We start from the raw sequence: 21,186 nt of genomic DNA on the forward strand, positions 1-21,186 counted from the left end.
CTGACAGCTGCAGGCACAGGCTCTGTGTTCCATGACCCTGGACTGCTGTAACATCTTGGATTTAATAAACCGAATTTTGGAGAGCCGCCTGGAGTCCTGCATCCCTCATTTTGGCACTTACAGTGGCACCCAACGTGATGCACCATCACTAAGAGCCTGAATGAGGGATTTGGGTCACCAGGCTTGTCTGAAGCTGGAGCTGAGAGATGTAGGCACAGGCTCTGTTGTCCATGACCCTGGACTGCTGTAAAATCTTGGATGGAATAAACTGCATTTTGAAGAGCCGACTGGAGTCCCACATCCCTCATTTTGGCTCTCACAGACTGGTGTTTCCCAGAACTGTCAGTGCCTAGATCCAGAAATTTCCTGGTGCTGGTGCAGCCCAAGTGCAGCAATTTGCAGGCAAAAAAACCCAAAATCTGGCAATTTTCCATTGGCGGCTCTGTCGTGGCCTGACCTGGAGTTTCCCAGCACTGCCATTGCCCAGATGCAGAAATTTCCCAGTGCTGGAAAAGCCCAAATGCAGCAATTTACTGGCACAGAAATCCAAAACCTGGCAAATACCTGGGGCCAGCACCACCCAGATCGGGTGTTTTCCAGCAGTGCCAGTGTCCAGACCTGGCAATTTCCTGGTGCTGGCACAGCCCAATTCCAGCAATTTGCTGGCAAAGAAAGCCAAAACCAGGCAAATACCTCGTACCTAAAATAACCTGATCTTGTGTTTGCCGACACCACAAGTGCCCAGATCTGGAATTTTTCAGACTCCTCCACAGCATAATTCCAGCAATCTGCTGCCACAGAAAATTAACATCTGGTAATTTCTCAGTGCCAGCACAACCCAAATGCAGCAGTTTTCTGGCAAAGAAAGCCAGAACCTGGCAGCTTCCCGGTGCTGCCACCAGCACAACCCAGATCTGGTGTTTGCTGTGCAAGTGCCCAGATCCAGAAATTTCCCAGGGCTGACACAGCCCAAGTCCCGCAATTTGCTGGCACAGAAAGCCAAAATCCGGCAATTTCCTGATGCCAATACAGGTGCCCAGACCTGGTGTTTGCTGCCACTGCCAGTGCTCAGATCTGGATATTTCCCTGTTCTGGCAGAGCCAAGTCCAGCAATCTTCTGGCAAAGAAAGCCAAAATCTGGCAATTCCCTGCTACCGTCATTGGCAATGCCAAGATCCGGTGTTTGCTGGCACCACCAGTGCCCAGATGTGGGAATTTCCCAGTGCCAGCACAGCTCAAGTCTAGTAATTTTCTGGCAAAGAAAGCCAAGACCTTGCAAATACCTGGTGCTGGCCCCACCCAGATCTGGTGTTTGCTGGCACTGCCAGTGCTCAGATCTAGCAGTTTCCAAGTGGCAACACAGCCTAAGTCCAGCAGTTTACTGGCAGAGAAAGACAAAACCCGGCAATTTTCTGGTGATAGCACCGATACCACCCAGATCTGCGGTTAGCTGGCACCACCAGTGCCCAGATCTGGCAATTTCCCTGTGCCAGCACAACACAAATGCAGCAATTGTCTGGCAAAGAAAGCCAAAACCCAGCACCATCCAGATCTGATGTGTTGGGGTTGGTTTAAAAGAAGAGGGAGACCTTGGCTTAAGACCATGGGAAAACCCTCTTTAGTTGGGGTCAGAAGGAGCTCCTGCCCATAATCCTCTTGTTCATTTATGCAGATTGTTACTAGAAAGTTCTGAGTTCTCTTTGCTTCCATTGGTTACTTTATACTGAAAAAAATGTAATATTCTTAATCCTTCCTTGCTCTTGGATCCTTCCCTCAGATCCCACCTTAACCCCTCCCCATAAATAAATGTATAAATATCCCTGCTAGACCCTGGCTTTTTTCTGCTTTGCACTCTGTACTGTGCACGCTGTCCTGTTTGTTGTGTTTGCCTTCAATAAAGCTCTGTTTCCACACAACCAGATGAAAACAGTCTCTGTCTGTAAAGTGGCCAGAGACGGCTCTCAGGTAAACCACTGGTCAATGATCCAGACAAGGACCAGAAGGTTTTACTGGTGTTTCCTGGCACTGCCAGTGCCCAGATCTGGAAATTTCCCTATTCTGGCACAGTCCAAGTGCAGCAATTTACTGGCACAGAAATCCAAAACCTGGCAACTTTCTGCTACTGGGTCTGGCACCGCCCACATCTTGTGTTTGCTGCACCAGTACCCAATTTGGAAATTTCCTGACGGCAGCAGAGCCCAAATCCGGCAGATTTTTGTTGCTAGCAAGGACACCACCCAGATCTGGTGTTTGCTGGCAGTGCTAGCGCACAGATCTGAAAACTTCCTGGTGCTGGCACAGCCCAAGTCCAGGGATTTGCTGGCACAGAAAGCCAAAATTTGGAAATCTGTAGGTTCTAGGTCCAGCACCATCCAGATCTGGTATTTGCTGGGACCGCCAGTGCCCAGATTTGGAAATTTCCCGATGCCTTCACAGCCCAGGTCTAGCAATTTGGTTTTAGCTAGCTTAGGCAGATAAGTTCCTCGGACCGTGACTTTCCTTTTCTTGGAACTGTTTAAACCTGCTCTGGATTGAAAACCCAGACAAACACCGGCAGCTCACCTGTGGCCCACCGAGCTCTGGGACGCTGCACTCCAGCACCAGAGGGACTTAGAAGAGACCGAGTGAGCCAACTACAATCCACAAAAAGGACTTTCTGAATTTGCCATCTCTTCAGCACTGTCAGAGGTTTTATTTAATATTACTAATTTCTAATGCTTGTGAATACTTTATTTGTTAAATAAACTGGGGTTTTTTTCACTTTTCTCAAGGGAAGTCTTTTCCTGAACTAGTAGGGGGAGGGGCTGCTTGAACTTGCTTTCTAGACGGACCCATTTAGGAGGTTTCCTCCCAAAATTTACCCTAAGCCAGCACAAACAGTCATCATGAAAATTTCACCAGTGGCACAATTTCCTGGTTGCAAATCTTGTGATAGAAGCTTGACCTTGTTCTCCATGAGAGATTATTGGGAAGAGTAGACAGGAGAAGATTCCTGGAAAACTGAAACAGCTTTCCAGAAGTGAAATGAAAATGAAAGAAACAATCCAAGATCTTTTCTGTAATGGGTTAAAACCTTAAGTTTGTTCATCAAAAGCTGACAAAGTTATTCCACTAAGACTGTTGCACCACATCCATTTGTTTGCCTAGTAAATCTCCAGACCTAATAAGGAAGGCGAAACCAAAGACAATGGGTTTCACAACATTTGTTTATCTGCTTAGTGAACTGTTGACATGGGTGGTGGGCCTGCTATGATTGATAGAACAGTATTAGCTTATCCGCTCAGTAAACTTAAAATTCCAGGAACTCAATAGATTAAGCTTAAAGTTCCAGGAACCAGACAAACTATACCAAATAAGGAAAACTACCGGCTTTCATCTTCAGACCACCGGGAGGCGGACTACGACCACCTAGCAACAGGAGGAGCATACGCAGAGTACTACCCTGAAGCCACGTCAACCAAAAATAGGACTGTATATAAACCCCACAGAAACACCAGAAGGGCGTGGGCCGTTGGTGGAGTGGTGACTCCCCGGCCACACCCAGCTCTCCCGGGTGGGTGCAAGCCTTTTGTTGGTTTCACCCAGCGCTGACTTTGCCTATAATCGCTTGTTCTATCAATTAATAAATTACATTTCATTTGGACTCACTAGTCGGTGATTGATTCCCCACCACAACCTATAACATTTTCCTCAATTTATTTTTATGCTTCCCTGTTCCATGTTACACTACTTCTCCATCCCATTAATTCCAGATGCACCTCCCCTCTAAGATCGGTGACTTAGTGATTTTTAGACACTTAAATACCATGAGCCACACACAGTTTTCATTCCCATGTTTTTACTGGTCGGCAACACTGGAGATATAACTGCAGTGCTTGGGTCAGGTAGGAATCCTACCCCAAGGGAAGGTTCCCTGACAGTGTTTGCCCCTCAGCAAGGACAATGTACAGCAGCAGGGGAGGGGATTGCTGTGCCAGTGTGCAGGAGTCAGGGCTCTGCATCTGGGCTCAAGGCTGCAAAGTTCCTGTGTTTGGGCAGACGAAGGGGCTGTCCCCAGGATGCGGGGGGCTCAAACGTGGGGCTCGTGGGGTGAGCGGGGAACGGACACAGGTAGGAACGGCCCCGGTGCCTCAGTTGCAGCAGCGGCAGCGGCGGCAGCAGCGGCAGCAGCAGCGGTGGGAGCAGCAAAACAGATAGTCTAAAACACGCTTTCTCCTTCTCTTTTTTGTTCTCTTTTTCTTTTTCTTTCTCTTTGTACCTTTATTTCTCTTTCTCTCCCTTTCCCGCTGTCGGGCACCCTTCTCTCGGGGTCCCTTGCCCGGCGTCCCTCTCCTCTCCCCGCCTCCCTCTCCCCTGCCGGGCCATGCCATGCACACGGCCCACCCCCGGCCCCATGTGGGGCTGCCCCGTGCCCGGCCCCGGCCGTCCCGCCGCGGTCTCGCCTCCGCCCGGCTCTGGCCGTACTGGCGGTGGCGCTGCTGGGCGGGCATCAGTGCCTGGTGCGAGGGCAGCATCGCCGCCCTTCGGCTGCGCCTGGCCTGAGCCCAGCCCTGGCCCCGACGCAGGGTCCAGTCCTGACCCCGGCCCCAGCCCTGGCCCCGGCTCCTCCCGGGGCCCGCGGAGGACACACGTGCCGCAGCTGCTCCCTACGCCTCCGCTGCGGCTTCCCCGGCCCGAGCTCCACCACTCAGCAGCGCGGCTGCCGGCCCCGAGCCCCCCGTGTCGCGTTCCTGGGAGCAAACGCCTGGGCATGGCCAGCCCGGGGCGGGTGAGGGGCGCTCGGGGGCCGTTGCTGGCCCCGGGCCGAGCGCTGACAGCCGCGTCCCGCCCGCAGGGAAGGCGCAGAAGGCCCTGCAGCAGCGGCACCGGCTGCGTTCGCTGCTGGGGCGCCAGAGAGCCTCGAGAGTGCCCAAGCTGGACACTGTGGAGGAGGAGGAGGAAGAAGGCCTTGGAACTACTCTAGCACAGGAGAATGAAGAGGCGGTGCCGTTCCATCCACCGCAGGAGGGTGAGTGGCAGAGCTGGCTGCAGGGCTGGAGCCTGCAGCCAACTTGGCCCCATCCCATCCCATCCCATCCCATCCCATCCCATCCCATCCCATCCCATCCCGTCCCGTCCCATCCCATCCCAGCCCTCCCCTGGGGAAATGCCCATGGACAGGACGAAAGAGGGGCAGGGCAGACATCCCGCAGTGGCCGTGCTCCATCCCCTAGAGCATCCCGGGAGCACAGGGCTGGGCTGTGTTCTCCGGCCTCTCCCGCAGCCCCTCAGCTCTGGCTGCGCTCCCTCTTTGCCAGATGCAGCCCTGGAGCGCACACAAGAGCAGGAATCCAGCCGTGGCCGCTTCCACAGAACAGCGCAGGTACCTGCAGCCACCCCCACCGTGGCTGGGCCTGCTCTCCCTGCTCAGCCCAGCACCGTGTGTGCAGCACTCCATGCAACATCCCCGGCATCTTGCCCTTCTCCTACAGCTCGTTTGCGACTTCATCCAGAGCATTCGGCTGGAAGAGACCCGCACCATGGGCACTGGGCTCAGAGCTCACTCCGAGCTCCTCAAGCATGAGACCAGTGCCACCCTGCTGGATTTGCTCCTGGAGAAGGGTGTTGCCAGGCCAGAACAAGTAAGCAGCCTGGGGCCAGGCTTCAATTCCCTCATGAGTCCCGTGCCTTCCCCAGCCACGCCTGCTGGTCCCTCAGAGCCTTTGAGGCCATGGCAGTGCACTGGCAAGGGAAGCACTTCTCTGGGGAGCCTGGGGACATTGCTCTCTCTGGCAGCTTTCCAAGTCTCCCCGTGCCTTCTCCAGGTGCCCGCCATGGTGAGGTACATTCACCGCTGGCTCATGGCCAATGATTCTGCCAAGCACAGGCTGGACAAGGCCCTGCTGAATCTCACCAAAGCACACCCGGCTGACGCAGTCATGACACTCCTGCCTGTGGCCCTGTCCTGTGACAGGTATGGGGCCCACCTGCCCAGAGGCCTCAGGCCTCCCAAGCCCATCACCCTGTACCACCTGGCCCAGGTGTCTGAGCAACAGGGAGTTCCAGGGCCCTCTGGCTGCTGCTTTTCCCAGCCCTGGCACGTCAGCCCCTGAGCCTGCTGCCATGCTGCCTTGCTGCCCCTCAGGACCTGTCCCCACAGCGCTGGGCTGCCTGGCTGCTGCTGGCAAGGGCCAGTGGACAGAGGAAGAGCCGGCGGTCAGCCCGGGCCCCTAGGGATGTCCAGGCCACGGGGCTGTGTCTGAGACCCGCCATGAGACAGAGCTCTAACCCCGCAGAGCTGCCATCTCCATGTGGAAGACCATCATGTGCTCGTCCAGGACTGCCGAGCCAGTGCAGCTGATCCTCCTGGATGTGCTGGAGAGCTGGCCAGAGTACAGCACGTGCACCTCGGATGGGGACAAAATGGCTGTCTTTGCCCTGGCTGTGAGTTTCCGCAACTGGCCTTTGCTGGCCCCAAGGCCGCCTCTCCAGCAGCTCTCCATCCTCCTTCCCCCACTGCATCTGCCTGCCTCAGCGCTGGCCTGAAACTTGGCCCAGGTGCAGCTTCAGGCCCACCAGGCCCCGTGCTCCCCCTGCCTCTCTCCGGGCCTCTCCCTGCCACGCTTGGGCCCTGCCACACGGACACCTCAGCACTGAGCGCTGTCTCGGGGGGCTTTGTCCTTTGCAGGCAACCATGGTTATGTGGAAGATTCTTCAGGAGCCCTCTGTCCCATGTGTAGTGAGGCTGTATTTCCCTCACCTATTTTTGCATTTGCTCTTCCAAGTGTTCTTCAGCACAGAAGAGATGCCAGAGGAAGTCGATACCTGCTGGAAGCAATGCCAGGAAGAGCATGGCCTTGCCACCAGCCCCAACAGGTGCTCCATCCCACTCGTCCTGTCCCTGCCATGTGGCCTGCAAAGGAGCCAGTGCTGCCAGTGTGACCTGGGGTTTGCTGTGCGCACAGGTTTGCAGTGCAGACTCTGAAGTCCCTGCTCTGCCTTGTCCAGTGTGCGCATGTGGTGGTGTCAATGGAAGGCAAGCGTGGCTGGGACACGCTGCTCTGCGTTGATACCCACCACTCTGCCGTGGCTCTGCTGGCCAGGTGAGACCCCACTTCTCCTCATTGCTCCCGGCATTTGTGCCCTGTGCCTAGGCTGTCCCACACAGTCCCCGTGGCTGTGGGCCAAAGGGGCGAGGGACGGCCAAGCAGACTGGAAAAGGCTGGGAAAGGAGGGTTCCCAGGAGCAGCCACATCTCAAAGGGCCCAGGTCCCCTGGCAGGGGCTGGTGGGCAAGTACAAGAACCGTGTGAGTCAGTGCTGGGAGAGGCTTCCCCCCACGGCTCAAGGTCTTAGTGACATTTTCCACCTTCCAGGGAGATGTGCCATGCATTCAGGCCCTTGTGTAAAAGGATCTTATGCTGCCTCCTTGAGATGCTCAGCACAGAGATGCCATACTGGGAATTTCCCTGCCCTGGTATTCCTTGCAGAAGTGAGCCTGAAGGCCAGCATGACCTGGCTGTGCTTCCTCCCACCTCTCTGCCCTCTCGTTGCCCCAGCCGCCTGGGACGGTGCCCATGCCCTGTGCTGCTGCCTGGGCCCAGCCCTGTGTGGCTCCAGGCGCCTGCCAGCCGGCTCCCCGTCACTGCCCTGTGCCTTCCAGGTCCTCCAGTGCCTGGACTTGAGGGAATGCAGGGACAGCATCATGGATCTGGTCTTGTCATGGCACCTGCAGAGGGACCGCGCAGACATTGGCAGCCAGCTGCTCAGGGCCCTCCTCCCACTCAGGGACCATTGCCCGCTTGTGAGAAGGGGGCAGTGGCTGAAGCCCTGCAGGCAGCATGGGGCTGGGCAACGCAGTCGCTTGGCCTTGCCTGGGGTTCGGGCACTGGGGCAGCTGCTCCCATCTCTCCTGCCTCCCGCTTCAGCTGCCCCAGTGCTTCAGGACAGGCCTTTGGCCTCTGGGCCCTGCGGCAGCAGGGTGGCCTTTCACAAACTTGCCTTCCGCACAGGCAGAAAGAATATGAAGCCTGACCGAAAGGCTCGTGGAGCTCCTGTGGCTCAGGATGACCATCATGCTGCTGGGCTATCTGTTCCTGGATAATGGTGCCCACATACCCAGCCCCATTGCCCTGCATTTGGCTAACGTGTTCCTGCCACTCTTTGACTACGTAAGGCTCTGTGCCCCCAGCCACGGCCACTGGCTCCTGCCCGGACACTTGGTGCCCCGTGCAGATGCAGGCCTGCGCCAATGTGGGCCAGAATCAGCTGATGCTGAGCTCTTGCTGCCTTCCTGTTCTACAGGGTGATAGCCAGGTGCAGCAGCTCTCCATGATTGTCTTCCACACCTTGATGTCTACTGTAGAAGAAGAAGGAAAAAAGCCCCTGATGACACAAGTGTGGCAGAGCCTGCTCCCACTCTTCTTCCACTGTAATGATGAGAATCAGTGTGTGGCACAGGTGAGGACTCGTGGGCTGCTGCTGTCCCCCTGGCAGGGGCTCAGCTGCCTCCTGCCCTGCACTTGCTGGATGGCAGCCTCCTCCAGGCTGCGGCTCCTGTGCCCTGGGCTGTCGGCCATCTCCATGTCTCTGCTGCTCTCCAGACTTCTCGGCAAATGCTGCTTTGTGCGGTCAAGTTCCTGAAAAGGAAAGATCTTGAAAAAACTGTGAAGAATGAGAAACACTTAAAGTTCACTGAACTCCTTGTAAGAAGGGCCTGCATGCCCCACCCTCACCCTGGAGAAGCGCCCTGAGGGCAGTGCTCAGTGTGTGAGGCGGGCAGCTGTGCTCCTGCGCGCTGCTGCAGCCAGAGGCCGCGCGGTCTCTTCTCCAAGCTCCCGTGGGCCCGAGCCGGGTGCCCATGAAAGCCCGGCCCGGCGGGGCTGTGGGGCAGGGGCGGCACCGCGGCTCCCCGGGCAGCAGCCGGCCCTCTCCCCCTCCCCTCGGGAGCCCGGCGCCAGCGGCTGCTGGCCGCGCCTCGGGGCTGTGCGGGCAGGGGAGGCCGGGGCGGGGCGGAGGCAGCGCCCGGCCCAGGGACTGAGCCCGAGCCAACCCTTCCCTCCTGCCGCTCTCTCCAGCTGGCAGAGGACAGGAGCAGAGCAGTCGAGCACCTGCGCCGGGCCCTGCGCTACCTGGAGAGCCCACAGGAGCCCCTGCGAGAGGCGGCCATCAGGTTCATGGGTGAGTCACAAGCCCGGGCTGCCCTTCCCCTCCCCGGCCGCCACAGCTCGGCCCCAGCCCCGCCTGCTGCCCCAGCAGCGCCAGCCGGGCCCGGCGCTGTGGAGCTCCGCCTGGCCTGGGCATTGCTGCTGCCGCCCTCTGGCAGCCTAGCCCTTGGGAGGCAGCGAGCGGCAAGGGGTCGGGCTGAGCCCTGCCGGGCCAGCAGCCCGTGTGGCCGCAGCGCCGGCAGCGCCGCTGGCAGGGAGCTGTGCGGCTGTGGCCGTGACAGGCTCTGTGTTCACAGGCATGGCCGGGCGGCACCTGAGGGGGCAGCAGCAAGAGCTGCAGCTGATCTGCGCTGGTGAGTGAGGGCAGCGGGCTGACAGCGGGGGCTGCCCGGGGAAGAGCTGCAAGCCCTGCCCCGGCTGCTCCCGTGGGCAGAGCGCACGGAGATTTCAGGGCCACGTGGGCCATTCGTGGCCAGCAGCTTCGGGCTGATCCCCTTGCTCCCTGCTCCCTCCTGGCCATGGCAAGAGCCGGCTGGGATGGGCCTTGCAGGGAGCTCTCCTTGGCTCCCCGCAGATCTGGCTCTGACCGTGCCTCTGTTCCTCTCGCAGCCCTGGAACACCTGAGGGTGGACATGAGCAGTGTCATGTCACAGCTGGCACTTGAAACACTGCATGTCTTGCGGGCAATACAGCATGGGCAATATTCCACCATCCAGAGGCTGCAAGATCAGCTGTCCAGGGCATGGAGGACATGGCCTCGTCTGTCGGGGCTCGGCTGGCTGCGCTGCCAGATGACTTACAAAGAGAGCTGATCCTGGAGGCTGTGTTTGCTGGGGCAACCTGAGCCAGGGGTAATTTTCCTTTTCTTCAAGATTTTTCTTTTCTTCTTTTCATTGTTTTATCTATATTGAAAATAAATAAATTATAGAGTATATATCATTATATATATTATTATAGATTATAGATTACTGTAAATAATTATAGAGTGTATTATGATACACAGACTGCCAGGAGCTTTTCTTTGCTGCCCAGGGTCTGCAGGGCAAGAGGCAGGAAAGGGTGAAAAGGATGCTTGTGCTCAGCAGCACAGCTGGCTGAGGGGTCCTGAGGCCCTGCAGGGGGAAAAGGGTGCTTGTGCTCAGCCAGCTGCCCAGGCGTACAGCGGGCAAGGGGAAATGGCCAGAAGCCCCTTGGCCTTTGGTGGTTCTGCTGAAGCCTTTGTGCTGCCCAGAGAGCGGCTGGGCAGGGGCCGGAGCTGCGGGGATCCCTGCCAGAGCGGTGCCTGGAGATGGCCACAAGCCCTGTGCCAGGCAGGAAGCGCCAGCCGTGTCCTCCTGCCCGTGTGCTGCTGGCTGCCTTGCTGAGGGCTCCCAGGTGCCTCTGGATGGGGCTGCTCTGGAGCTGCTGTGGGGCTGCGGCGCTGCTGCCGGGCGGCTTGGCCGGGCTGGGGCAGCCCCTGAGGGGCTGGGGCACTGGCAAGCCCCGGGCAATGGGCTGTCAGAGGCCACAAGCAGCCGCCTTGTTCCTGCCACAGTTGACTTGCAAGACACATCCTGGGCACTCTGCAACTAACAGCATCAGTGTTGTTGGAAACCCAAATGCAGAGAAATCTCAGACCTTTGGTCTTGTCAGCAAAGCTTAGAATTAAACACAGGATTTGATCTGATACCTTGGAAAGGGCTCCCAGACTTAGGTGCTAGAAACGAGAATGTGGATTTCTAGTCTATAGCAGCGACACGGGGAGGAAAGTTGAAGTGGAGGAAAGTTTAGAGTTTTAGAGTCCAAGATCTAGAAAACATAACAGTAGTTACAATGCTAAACAAGAAGTTTAGGATGCGGTGCTGTAGGTTTGTGTGTCATAGCATGATTGGCTAAGGAAGCTTACACTGTAGCATGAGTCCATAAGACGAAAGATTGAAGGGTTGGCTCCAAACCACAAATATTCTTGTTTACAGTGTCTTCTTGGCCAAGAAATCCTTCAAAGCTCTTGTAACTACAAGTCTTGCGGCCCTGTGAGCCATGCGGTGGAGATGTGAGCCAAACTCACCCTTCCTGCCTATGTAGAAGAGGAGAAAAAGCAATGGCATCATCTAAAAAACTCAGAGGTCCACTCTCTAGCTCATTCCAAACTCCTTCAACTCCCCCAAAGTGTGATTTAGCTACAAATAGATGACAAAGACCCTTAGTGCTGCCTCATTGACTCCAGAGCAGCTGCTTTAGAATCTTTCACATAACCCTGTGTAGTTAGGTTCCAGAAATGGATCATTTGAAGAAACTTTCCCAACTGACTTGCATGGAGGTTTGTTTGAAGGGTGTTTGAGGATACAGCCTCCCAGCAGAGGTCTGGGCTTTGGCCTAGCTGTGTCCCCTGCTGATCTGCTGATTGTGAAATGTGCCATCAGCTGCAGGGCTTTCTGTGCTAAAAATTAATGTCATCAAGTCACTTGGACTTGCTCTTTTTGGCCTATAAAAGCTGGACCCACTTTTGGGGCAAATTTGGAGACCTCATCTATGGGTGGATGGACCACCTAGGATTTTCCCAATTGCTGGGAATGGTTCTCCAAAGTATCCATCCCATCTGGTTTTGCTTGTCCTGGTTCCCTGACAGCTGGAGTCCTGGGAAGAGCTCTGAGAGCCTGGTCTCCCCCCAGGGAAGGAGAAGGAGCCCCTGGAGAAGCTGTACGGGGTGGGGATGCTGCTGCTGCTGCTGGAGACAGCGAGGATGTCATCAAGGATGACAAGCTTTTCCTTAGCCTGGCCACTGGAGGCTGAAGATGATGGACTTTGATTCTGGCACCTTCTTCAAAGCCAAACTCCACAGGGAATTTGCAGATGAGTCCCCACCTGGGGAAATTCTGCCAGATTTGGGCATGGGCTAGCCTGGCTGGAAACCAAAGGTTCCCCCTTTGCTGGGGCCGATGCAGCTCATTCTTCAGTCGCTGCCCAGCTGCTTTTTGACTGGGCTGGGGGATGGGCTGGGGTGGGTACGAAATGGGAGTGGGCTCCTGGCCCTGCCAACAGCCCCCAGCACCCACCGTGCCCCGGGCTGGGGCTGGGGCAGCCAGCCCAACACAAACAAACCCCATGGTGGGAGCAGAGGTGGGACTGCAGAATCTGTGCAGAGCTGCTTTGCTGTGCAGGCAAGGAAGGGCTTGGGCTGCTCCACTTCCCTTGTTTGCTTTGGGATCACCGTGATTTTGGGGGGCAGTGCAGGGGGGAAGAGAGAAAGTGGGGGCTTCCCTCACCCATGGCTGGGTTTTTCCCTACCATGTAGGAGTTGGGCCTTCCTCAAGGCCCTGACAGAAATAAGAGTTTTTACCGTTTTTCTTGTTTTCCCTTTTTGCATCTAATCTCTTTTCATAAAGAAACAACATAATCAAAAGAATATGTTGTTTCTTTTCCAGAGGAAATGTTCTAGGTTGTCCAGTCTGGATGGGGAAGTGCTTGGGAGCAGCTGTGGCGTGGATGGGCCGTGCCCTTGGAGAAGGCTGAGGCCATGGTTTGGGAGCAGGTTTTCTTCCAGCTGTGGATGGAGTGAGGTGGGTCCCTGTGTGCTTGGCAGGGTGGGATCAGAGCTTCTGGGAGATGGCAGCGAGCACAGGAGCATCCTGCTCTGGGCAGCTGCTGAGGGCTGGATGTGCCGTGGCTGGCTGCAGGCTGGGCACATGTCCTGCCCTCGTGCTCTGCTGCCAAAGGCAGCAGGGATGGGCAGCTCTGGGCACAGCTCTGGGCACAGCCAGCATGGCCTGGGCACCGCAGGCCTTGGCACAAGGGCACAGGAGCCCTCAGCTGACGGGCGGTTTCTGCTTTCTCTCCTTGCAGCCGGGCTCTGCGGGTGCTGAGGCTGCTCTGGGCTCTGCCAGGGCTCTGCTGGGCTCAGCCCTGGGCCCAGCTGGGCTGGCTCTGCCCTCACATTGTTCTGACAGCTCTGCATCAGACGAGCCCGTTGTCAGCACAGCGCCTGAGCTTTCTGCTTTGGCAGGTGAGTGAGACTCTGCTGCAGGCCCAGAGATTGCAGCTGGGGACACACATCCAACTGGCAAGGACCCAAACTCTCCACAGTCCCAGCTGAACGCCTGGATCTGTACAGGGTGTTTTGTCTGTCCCATTCTTCCTTCTTGATTGGCTTGAATTGTGCAATTGCACTTTCTTCCTCCTCTAGAAGTGCCACGAGTGGGCCAAAGCTGGCGAGTGGGCTGTGCTCTGAGGCAGTGCAGTCTGGAGCTGGTGGATGGAGAATTGCCCTTCTGCACTGCCAAACCAGAGCAAAAAGCTGTAAGTGGGACTTTGTGTCTCTAAGAAATCCCTGACAGTTTCAAAGGGAATGTGCAGCTCATTTCCAGGCTGAGAAGGAAGGTCATCTTCTAAAGGATTTGGGCTTTGACAGAGTTTCCATTCCCAGTCCTGCTTGGAGCTGGAAGGGCACAAAGCAATTTCCTCTTGTTTCAACCACAATTTCAAATACCAATGTTGGAAACAAAGCCCAAACTCTTTTAAAAGGCTGCTGAGGTTAGTAAGATGGATCCATGCCATCAGCACATTTACAACGTAATTAACTGAGTTCTCTTTTTAAAAAGATCATTTACCTCTTAATGCAAAGAACTTAACTTTGCCTTTATGTTTTGTTTTTTTTTCACTAACATTATGTTATGTTTTTTCACCAACACTTGGATTTTACTCTTATCTCTTACAATTTACCTATTTTTTTTCCTTTTTCCTTTTTTTTTCCTTTAAATAGAAAACATGTCCTATAAAAGGAATGTTCTTTGCTCCTGGTTCCCATGTGGAGCAGCTCCCTTCCTGCTGGCTGAGCTGCTCAGGCAGAGCCTGGCAGCTCCTGGCCCTGCAGGGCTGAGGCTTTTCCCCGTTGCTGGGCACAGACTGATGGAGCAGCACTGCTGAACACAAGCACACAGAGGGACCAGGAGCAGCTGCCTTTGGGCACCTGATGCTCCAAGGCCCAAACTCTGAGCAGCCAGGGCTGGAAGAGACTGGCAGGATCTGATCCCTGACTCTGGGCCAGGGCTGCACAAATGACCCCACAGCAGCAGCAGCAGCAGCAGCAGATGGAGCTGACTTTGAGCACAGCCCCTGCCCCTCTTCCCTCCCGTGTGCAGCGGTGTCACAGCAGCCTGAGGCACCTGGGAACCCCCAGTGCCAGCAGGGACTGGAGATGGCAGCCCTGGGCTCTGGAGGCTGGGCAAGGAACGGAGCTGGTCAGTCCCTGTCCATGGGGAGCTTCCAGATGGAAAAGGCTGCTGTGCCCAGGCAGCTCCAAGGGCACAGAAAGGAGGCTCTGGAGCCCTGGATCTGTGCCAGTGCCACAGTCCTGGGCAGCAGCCAGCGAGCCCTGGGGGAACAGAGGGCACAGCAAGAGGGACAGAACCAGGCAAGGTCAGAGAGCCAGAGCCAGGAACAGGAACAGCTGCTCCATTGCACTCTTGGAGAAAGCTCTTGGCTGGTTCAAAGCACTGAAAGGCATGAAGAGCAGAGAGGAGGCCCCCCCAACAATGCTCCTGTTTGCACAGCCTCCTCTCTCTGTGTCCCAGAAGGAATTGGATGGACTGTGTTCTTCTCTCCGAGTCATCTCGTTCAGCATGAGAGCTCAGCACCAGGAGCTGAAGGAGCTGAAGCCTCAGGCCACAGGAGCTGGGCAAGAGGAGACCTTCTGAGCAAAGTAATGCTGCTAAAATAGACCCAGCTGAATGCAGTGGATATAATCATGGAATCACAGAATCCTTGCTGTTGGAAAAGACCTCTGAGCTCACCCAATGCAGCCGCTCACCCAGCAGTGCCAAGCCCAGCACTAAACCACGTCCCTGAAGTGCCAAGGCCTGGACAAGAGCCCTGAGTGAGGCCTGAACAGCAGGCCCTGAGCCAAAGGTGGCCTCTGGATGAACCTTCCAAGCAAAGGTTATCTTTGTATCTGCTCCCTGATGAAATATGCATGGTCATTAGCACTGTGATAGATGTAGCCACTCATTACTGAAACATGTATTGACCTTTCTGTATTTAGAAGCCAGACAAGGCCATGAAATCTGACATCTGGCTTTGTTTGGGGCTAAAGGATCAAAGTCAGCTCCCTTGGTTCCTCCTTGAGCCCTGGCCAGGCTTTGGGAGGCACCCAAGAGGAGGATGAAAGCAGATGCTGCCACACTAGCAGTGCTGACAGTTTGTTCATTCAGCACTGTCAGAGCTGGGCCCTCTCCCAGCGGGGTTGGAGCCTCACCTGGGGCTGGAGGCACCTGCAGGAATTCCCAGTGCCCAGGAGTGGCTCCTCTGCAGCCCTTGGCTGTGACAGCTTCCCCAGCTGCTGTGTGGATCTGGGGGATGGTAAAGCCTGAGGGTAAATGGGGCTGGATCTTTCTTAATCACTGCAGGCAATCTTTGGTGGTGATGAGTGGGTGCATTGCTGAGCTGCTCCTTTTGTGATTCTTTGCTGCTCTGAACTGCAGTAAATGACACTGATTCCTTCAGTTGGTGTCTGTGTCTTTGGTGCTGACCCTGCCCACTGGTAAAACAAAATTGGCACAGTCTGGCCAGGTGACAACAAAATGTCACTTGTTCAATGTCAATGGGAGGAATCAGTCCCATCAGAAATTCCCAGCTGGGAAGCCCTTCTCTGGAGTTCCCTGGCTCTGGAGTGGGCTGAGGTCGGAGCCCCGTGGGAGCAGTGGGGCAGTCGGGTAAAAGAGGCTGAACCCCTGGATGGCTTAAAATGCATCCAAAAATTGCACATGGAAAAGGAATAGAACTTGTGGATTTGGGAAGACAAGGGTGAATTTTATTAACAGCACATTGGAAACAGCACCAATAGAAGAAAAAACTGTTGTTGAAATACTCCCACACAGAGTTACAGAGTGACAAAAGGTTTAAATCTTGAGCTCAGGTTCATTTGTGCAATGTATATACTACTACTATTATTATTATTATTATTATTATTATTATTATTATTATTATTATTAATAATAATAATAATAATAATAATAATAATAATAATAATAATAATAATATATTGTAATAGTTATATATAAGTATATAACTTATATTACCTGCAGGAATTCCCAGTGCCCAGGAGTGGCTCCTCTGCAGCCCTTGGCTGTGACAGCTTCCCCAGCTGCTGTGTGGATCTGGGGGATGGTAAAGCCTGAGGGTAACTGGGGCTGGATCTTTCTTAATCACTGCAGGCAGTCTTTGGTGGTGATGAGTGGGGGCATTGCTGAGCTTCTGCTTTTGTAATTATTTTCTAATGAGTATGTGTTTTGCTGAGCTTATGCTTTTGTAATTTTTTGCAGACATGTATCATATAAATTACACAATCCCTTCAGTTGGAGTCTGTGTCTTTGGTGCTGACCCTGCCCACTGGCAAAATTGACCCTGTGGGGCTCCATAGAACCAAGGGGCCCTTGTGACACTGCTGTGCCTTGTGTAACAGGGGACCGTGGTGACCCTGTGGGGCCTCATGGAACCAAGGGGCCCTTGTGACACTGTGAGCCCTCATGGATCCATGGAGACCATTCTGACACTGTGGGGACTCGTGGGGACAAGGCTCCATTGTTTTCGTCTCCCTGGCAGTGCCCAGTTCAGCCTTTCCCTGCCCCTGCCCCAGCCCAGCAGAGCAGCAGATTCAGGTCTGGCCCGGCAGCAGGAACTGGAGGCCCTGGAGGTCAGGGACAGCCACTCTGTGTCTGGAATGCTCAGCAGATGCTCAGCTAGGGCAGCTCCTGCAGCCCCAGGGCCAGCCCTGCTGCCCAGCACGGCACAGAGTTGGCCCCGGGGCTCCTGCTGGCCCAGGGACAGGGCAGCCTCTTGCCAGATCTCCTCTGCACCCCCACGGGCTCCTGCTCTGCTCCTGGCCCATGCCAGCTGCCCCCAGAGCCTTTCTTAGGGGAACACGTCTGTGATGGCCCAAGCAGCCATTGCTGCAGCCCCTGCCCTGCTCCCCAGAGCCTGAGCTGGGGCTGCTGCTCTGCAGAGCACGGGGGCTGTGCTGCCCGGGGCCCTGGGTGCCTCTGCTGGGCTCTGCTGCTCAGCCTGGCACACAGAGGCAGGTGATGGTGCTCCTTGCACTGACCCCCTCCCACACAGGCTCTGTGGGGCCATGGTGGGGGCTCAGAGGTGCCTGCCTTGTTCCAGGGCTGCCAGAGGGGCTCAGGGCTGCCCTGGATCCTCCTGGGGGAGTTCCCTGAGGGTCGGAGGAGTCAGTGCCCAGACTCCTTTCCCTGTGCCTGCTGTATCCCTGGGCTGCAGAGCTCTCCTGGCTCACAGCAGACATTCAGTCCTTGATCTCGGGGTGACCCCACCCTGCACAGGCCGTGCCCAGTGAGCTCCACTCCCTGCTGGTCCCTGGCACATTCTGTCCCTGCAGGTCCTCTGTGCTCTCCTGCAGCTCCCAAGACCCTCCAGGCAAACATTCCCCTGCCATCAGCCCTGGCACAAGCTGCAGAGCCCCAGGAAGGTTCAGCACAGACCATTCACCATCTGATGGGCACTGGCCACCAACAAGCAAAACCTGACCCAGACCTGAGTCCTCTGAAGGCCACAGTGAGACCCTGATCTCATCCCACTGAGCCCTGGGACAGCAAGGAACACAAGGAGCCTCTTGAGAGTCCTGAGAGTGACTCTAGAGGGGAGCGAAGCCTCCCTGCCCTGCCCTCAGGAGATGCCCTTTGCTGATGGAGCTGCTGTGCTGTTTTGTGTTCATTGTTTTCTCCTACGTGCAGATCTTCAGGGCTGTGCTGAGGATCCCCTCTGAGCAGGGACAACACAAAGCCTTTTCCACCTGCCTCCCTCACCTGGCTGTGCTCTCCCTTTTTATCAGCAATGCAGTGTTTGCATACCTGAACCCCCCTCCATCTCCTCCCCATCCCTGGATCTGTCACTGTAAGTTCTGTACTCTGTGGTGACTCCAGCCCTGATCCCCCTCATGTACAGCCTCAGGAACTAGGAGCTCAAAGCTGCCCTGAGGAAAGTGAGGACTGGATGCTTTTCAGAACTTAAAATCTTTCTAGTCTATGCTGCAGTGTTCACTGTATAATAGATTTCATGCCCAGTGCCCATGGCCTGACCCTACCTGCGGGCACAGCATGGACACACAGCAGGACAGGGACTGATCTGCCAGAGCACTCAGCCTTGGACAAGGACAATAAAGGAGAGGCTGGAAGTGGAAAAAGAGCAGCACTCAAAAGAGCAGGTGCTGCTGCTCCCTGGCAGTGCTGCTGGGCTGGGACTGTTTTCCTCTCTACAGCTGCACACAGGAGCTGCCCCTGCAGCTGTAGGAGAGGTAACAGAGGGAGGATTTTTGACAAATAAGACTCAGCAGGAACATTTACTATATTTAACATTTACTTTAAACACACACAGAGCATGATTTCTAATATACACATTCTGTGAGTCAAGTTCAAGAGGTAGACAGTGAACTCAATATAGGAAGATGACTAAATTTTCAGTGGGAAAATGCTTACAAGGAAAAAGTAGAAAAGCCTGTACCCCCACTCCCAGCACTTTTAAAAGCTTTAGAAGACAGGCTGGGCATGAAATCTATTACACAGTGAACACTGCAGCATAGACTAGAAATATTTTAAGTTCTGAAAAGCATCCAGTCCTCGCTTTCCTCAGGGCAGCTTTGAGCTCCTAGTTCCTGAGGCTGTACATGAGGGGGATCAGGGCTGGAGTCACCACAGAGTACAGAACTTACAGTGACAGATCCAGGGATGGGGAGGAGATGGAGGGGGGTTCAGGTATGCAAACACTGCATTGCTGATAAAAAGGGAGAGCACAGCCAGGTGAGGGAGGCAGGTGGAAAAGGCTTTGTGCCGTCCCTGCTCAGAGGGGATCCTCAGCACAGCCCTGAAGATCTGCACGTAGGAGAAAACAATGAACACAAAACAGCCTAATGCTATACATATGGAAAACACAATGAACACAAAATCCCTAACAAAGTTTGGAGCAGGAGAGCTTGAGGATGTGTGGGATTTCACAGAACTGGCCCAGGACATTGCCATGGCACAGAGGCAGGGAAAATGTATTGGCTGTGTGCACGAGAGCAGTGAGAAAGCCACTGGCCCAGGCAGCTGCTGCCATGTGGAAACAAGCTCTGCCGCCCAGGAGGGTCCCATAGTGCAAGGGTTTGCAGATGGAAACATAGTGGTTGTAGCACATGATGGTCAGCAGATAAAACTCTGCTGAGATGAAGAACAAAAAGAAAAAGGCCTGTACAGCACATCCTTTGTAGGAGATGTCCCTGGTGTCCCAGAGGGAATTGTGCATGGCTTTGGGCACAGTGGTGCAGATGGAGCCCAGGTTGCTGAGAGCCAGGTTGAGCAGGAAGAAGAACATGGGCGTGTGCAGGTGGTGGTCGCAGGCTACGGCACTGATGATGAGGCCGTTGCCCAGGAGGGCAGCCAGGGAGATGCCCAGCAAGAGGCAGAAGTGCAGGAGATGCAGCTGCCGCATGTCTGCCAATGCCAGCAGGAGGAAGTGCCTGATGGAGCTGCTGTTGGACATTTGAGGTGCCTTGGCATGGGGATCTGTAAAAAAAGTTATCACAGAATAGTTGGGTTTGAAGAGGACTTTAAATATCCCAGCACAGCCTGGGGGCACTTTCCCCCCACTGCCTGCCCAGGGCTCTGCTGCCTGGAGCTGTCCCTGCCTGCAGCTGCTTCCCTGTGCCCAGGCCTGGGCCCTGCCAGTGCTGCCAGAGCCCAGCCCAGCCGTGGGGGCTCAGCTCTGCCCTGCAGACCCCTCCCAGCTCTGGCACTGCCCAGGGGCAGCTCTGGCTCTGCAGGCTGTTATGGAAACATCAGCACAACCCTGAGGAGGCTGGAAAAGTGACAGTAATGCTGACTGTAAGAGGCCCTGTGTTGATCTCCGTCACTGCCTGGTTTATTCGATCTGTGGTATTTTTATTTTTTATTCTAAACCTGAACTGAGAGATTAACATCTATGTGCAATTTCTGATCCAAGTATCAGAGACAAGTAGATGTCAAAGCAAAATTTTCCCTTTCATGCAGCCCCTGCCTTGCTGTGCTCCATGTATAATCTACTTGGAAATGTTCTGCAGTTAAATGCCATGCTGGGGGCTGACCTGAACAATGCAGCATCCTCACCACACAAGGAGAACAGTTCCAAGCCTTACCAGCTGTCCCCTCCCACCCAGATCTTGTCCCTGAGGGCTGGCAGCAGCTGCCAGGGCTGGCTGAGAGCTGTCCCTGGCAGGCAGAAGCGTCCCTGCCCCAGCACAGCGCCCTGGGCTGCAGGACCCTGCTCTGCAGGACAGCCCTTGGCACCCCTGGCTGCTCTGCACAAGAGACAATCAGAGAATGTACTCACAGGGTCTGTAGGCATTGGGATGTTCCAGCTTTAGGAAATGGCTCCAGGAGCTGCAGCTGCATTGTCCTGCAGCCAGAGGTTCCTGTGCCAAGGGCTGGCAGTGATTCTGCCCCAGGCACTTCTCAGCACCTTCCCAGCCCTGACTGATTGAAGCTCACTGTGCCTCTGGGCTGTGCTCGGGGTGGCTGCAGGCAGTGCCCCAGCTCTGCTGGGCTGGCAGATGAGCTTCTCAAGAGAAATGTGCTTTCGATGCTCTTCTGGTTACCAGGAGCTGCCTCTGTGCCAGGAGCCCAGCCCAACTCAGCAGCACAGACACAGCACAAGAACTTTAATGAGCCTCTGGGGCTTTGTGCTCAGGCCCTGAACATCAGTCTCTGAGAGGGAGCTGAAGAAACCTCTCCAGAACTGCAAGTCAGAATCCAACCCCAAAGTTTCTTGGACTTTTAATGGGTCCCATTGAGGAACACGACTGAGAAAGTGTCCCCAGGCCCCAGGCAGAGCAGAGAACTGGAGGCAGGGATGACAGGTGGGCACAAAGAGAAGCCAAGTCTTGCTGCCCTGGGCAACAGCAGGGCTGTGCCACCAAGGGCTGCGAGGACACACCTTGTTCTGAGGCACTGGGGCCTCCTGGCACAGCCCCAGCCAGGCTGGATGCTGTCCTGCCCTTGTCCTGCCCTCAGCACCTCCCCCAGCCCACATCCCAGTGGCCT

The sequence above is a fragment of the Ammospiza caudacuta genome, chromosome 29, assembly GCF_027887145.1.
Source record: "Ammospiza caudacuta isolate bAmmCau1 chromosome 29, bAmmCau1.pri, whole genome shotgun sequence".
In the NCBI taxonomy this organism is placed as follows: Eukaryota; Metazoa; Chordata; class Aves; order Passeriformes; family Passerellidae; genus Ammospiza; species Ammospiza caudacuta.